This window comes from Arachis ipaensis, chromosome B2, assembly GCF_059453495.1.
Source record: "Arachis ipaensis isolate K30076 ecotype BB chromosome B2, ASM5945349v1, whole genome shotgun sequence".
Taxonomy (NCBI): Eukaryota; Viridiplantae; Streptophyta; class Magnoliopsida; order Fabales; family Fabaceae; genus Arachis; species Arachis ipaensis.
In genome coordinates this window covers 52,036,665-52,040,847 of record NC_142437.1, presented here as the reverse complement: position 1 = coordinate 52,040,847, position 4,183 = coordinate 52,036,665, and positions in this window count along the sequence as shown.

Genomic DNA, 4,183 nt, shown 5'->3' with positions numbered 1-4,183 from the left:
TCTCTCTATAGGTAATCACCTTGAAGCAGCTTATAGTTTTTGTGTATTGGCCTTGACTCTAAGTGTCATGTCTCAAAGCGGCTCTTTAGATAAGCTTTCAATCAATACTCCCAAACCAGTTGGTTTTAAGGTATTACGTGTTGAAGCACCCCTTAGGATTTACTTGCTCAAGCCTCTCTCTTTGACACAATTCTACCACAAGCATTTAACTAGGATAATAACTCTTTGAGTTCTTATTTCTTTCTTTTTCTTCCTAGTAATTGATGCTCAGAGCCTTTTGCCATGTTCTTTTTTTTTTGCTGCTTCTTGGATCAAAAGATGTTTGAGAATCTCCACAATACTTCTTTGAACTCTATTTCCTGCCTATGAGCTCCCATGCAGGTTTTCACAAATATGCAACCTCAATACACAATCATACAACTAGAACCACCACTTCTCTTAATCTTTTGCTTTTGCTTGCCTCAAAACAAATTTTTGACTCCTCAATCATTCTTTTCAAAGAAATGTTCTCTGTTTGCCATTTATAGATCTTAAGTGTAAGCAAATTCTCAAGAGTATGGTGCTATGATGTATTTAGCATCTTAGTTATTGAACTTTTAAAGGGATTATGCTAAGCAGACAAGCAGGGGTGCAATATTGCTCTCAATCATAACAATTTTAAATAAAAGACAATCACTTAACAATACAACCTTTTGGAGTTCACTTGCTTTACTCCTTATCATCATCATTGTTGGTCTTTACATCTTTCTTTGCCTCTTTGGTTGATGATGCTTAATCCTTCCAAAAATTGAAGTGACTGCCTACAATGAATTTTGAAAGTTGCTTGTCCCCAAGCACTTGAGAGATGGTTAGTAGTCAGGTATGCTTGTGAGTTCTTGACCTTAAGTTGTGTGGGAACACCAAACTTAGTTCCTTGCCTACTTCTATATGCTAACACAAGAATGCTTCTTTCATGCATGCATACTACATCATGTGCTTTAAATCTATGAGTAAATAAGATGCAGGACTAAAAAGTAGATAAATGAAATGCAGGCTTAGTCAATTTCTATGATTGTTTGGGATTTGTAATTGTTCATAATTGTCTCAAGGGTTATTTTGTTTTCCATGAATGTTGGTGGAACACCAAATTTAGTACCATGCATTCACCCTTAATTTTTTTCTTTGTTGATACAATCACATTGGTGTGGAACACCAAACTTAATTCCTTGCAATACATAGAAGTTGAACTAACCATTTATTCTGAGAAGAGTATGAAAAAGTAGTTACCTAAGCTTAGGTTGCCTCCCAACAAGCGCTCTTTTATCGTCATTAGCTTGACGGTTGTCCCTCTTTAGGGAGGATGATGATCATAGTGCCATAATCCTTCCCCTCTCACCGTGAGCTTCCTTCCAGTATCATTCTTGATGATTTTCACATGTTCAAGTGAGAGGATTTTGTTCACTGTGTAGTATCTAGAAAGGTGTGGAGATGTTTCCATTGGTTGGTAAGTTAACATCACTTTATCCCCTGGTGAGAAGCCTTCAGTGGGGATTTTCTTGTTTCTCCATCCTCTTGGCACTTTCTTCTTGGGACTCTTTTCTTTTTCAAGAGGTAGTTCCGGTTTTGAAGCCTCAACTTTTGGGATGTCCTTGCTGAGAATCTCAAACGCAGGCTTTGGTTGTAGCTTCTCCTCTATTCTTTGAGCTTGTTGCACCACTTCTACCTCTTCCTTTCCTTTCCAGCATGAGCTTAAGTGTATTGAGAGTGTCTCATTAGGTGCCTCTTTCAAGTTTAGATCTATGGAATCAATCTTCATACACTCTTCCTCTTGGGTGGAATCTTGCAAATTCTTGAAGACATGGAACACTATATGTTCTTCATGCACCCTTAGCATCAATTCTCCTTTTTCAACATCTATCAATGCCCTGGCAGTAGCTAAGAAAGGTCTTCCTAGGATAATAGGAGTGTTGTTGTCTTCCTCTATGTCTAAGATGACGAAGTCAGCTGGGAGGAAAAATTTGTCCACCTTTACCAATACATTCTCCACAACCCCAAGTGCTTGCTGAATAGATTTGTCCGCCATTTGAAGGGCTATTTTTGTGGGTTTCAATTCATGAATGTAAAGCTTCCTCATCAAAGATAGAGGCATTAGATTTATGCTTGTACCAAGGTCACAAAATGCTCTCTCAATCATCATGTTGCCTATGGTGCAGGGGATATGAAAGCTCCCTGGGTCCTTCCTCTTTCTTGGCAATCCTTTCTGGATGATGGCACTACACTCCCTGGTCATTACAACCATTTGTCCCTCCTTCAAGGATCTTTTCTTTGTCAACAAATCCTTCATGAACTTTGCATATAATGCCATTTGTTCAAGTGCTTCTATGAAGGGGATGTTGATGTGCAGTGTCTTGAATATCTCCAGGAATTTGGAGTATTACTTCTCTTTGTTCTCTCCCTTGAGCCTTTGAGGGTATGGGATCATTGGTTGGTATGCTTTTATTGCCTCCTTCTTAGCTAACTTTTCACTTTGTGTGGAAGTTTCTTGCTCCTGCTTTTGCTCCTTTACCTCTCCTTTTAGGCCTTCTTTGTTGTGCTCTTCCTGAGTGATGGCTTCTGTTTCCACCTTCTTCCCACTTCTCAATGTGATTGCTTTACACTCCTCCCACTTTATGGCTTTTCCTATGTTCCTTGGGTTGGAGATTGTATCATTTGGGAGAACATTGGTTGGCCGTTCAGCTTGTTTGGCCAATTGTCCCAATTGTCGTTCAAGGTTCTTCATGGTGGTTTCATGTCTCTCTTGTCCTTTAATCAAAGTTTCTTGCCCCTTGGCTAAATATTGAGTGGTCTGGGCAAGTGACTGTGTGTTTTGGGTAAAGACTTGCAAGGCTGCTTCAAGACTTGAGATCCTAGTTTCATGATGATCAATTGGTGGTATGATAGGGTGTGATTGTTTTTGCTGGAAGTTGTTTGGGGTATTGAGGTGGGCATTTTGTGAGTTGAATGGTGGTGTGGAAAAGTTATTTTGGTGACTTTGTGAATTGTTGTGGGGTGGTTGATATGTGTTTTGTGGTTTCTTGTATTGGTTAGTGTTGTCAGATGGGTGATTTTGGCTGTGTGTGTTGCGGGAGTGGTTGGAGTTGTTGTTCTTCTGCCAATGGTTTTGATTATCACCCCATCTCAGGTTAGGGTGATTCCTCCCGGATGAGTTGTATGTGTCACCATGGAAGTCATTTTGAGAAGAATTTGAGGCATTTTGCATATATTGAACCTGTTCTTGTTGCTGCTCAGTGTTGCTTACTTCACCTTAGCCCCATTCAATTGAAGGTTGATTTGTTGTGCTCACTGAAGCTAGTTGGAGGCCATCTATTCTCTTAGCCATCTTTTCCATTTGTTGCTGGATTTGTTGGTACATCAACCTGTTCTGTGCCAAGATCGTGTCCACTCCTTCTAATTCCAACACTCCCTTCTTTTGAACTGGTTGGCGTTGCCTCTGATGAGCATAGAAGTATTGGTTATTTGCCACCATGTCTATGAGATTCTGAGCATCCTCGGCTGTCTTCATCAATTGTAGCGAGCCTCCTGCAGAGTAATCCAGGGACTCTTGAGACTTTAGAGTTAACCCTTCATAGAAATTTTGAAGTCTATCCCATTCACTGAACATCTCAGGTGGACATTTTCTAATCAAAGTTTTATATCTTTCCCATGCCTCATACAATGATTCCCCATCCATTTGAGTGAATGTTTGCACCTCCGTCTTCAACCTGATGATCCTCTGAGGTGGATAGAACTTAGATAGGAATTTATTCACCAAATCATCCCAAGTGTTGATGCTTTCTTTGGAAAATGTCTCCAGCCATTGAGATGCCTTGTCCCTCAAAGAAAATGGGAACAACAGCAGCTTGTAAATATTTGGATGCAGACCATTTGTCTTGACAGTTTCACATATTCTTAGGAAGACAGATAGGTGTTGATTTGGATCCTTAAGGGGACCTCCTCCATAGGAACAATTGTTTTGCACCAGAGTGATAAGCTGAGGCTTCAATTCAAAGTTGTTTGCATGAACATTGGGAGTGAGTATACTGCTCCCACAGTGTCTTGGATTAGGGAAAGTGTAAGAGGTTAGAACTCTCCTTGGATGTGGGCCGTTATTGTTGGCAACTCCCTCAGGAGGGTTATGCGAATTGCCCTCCATGACTTGGTCTTC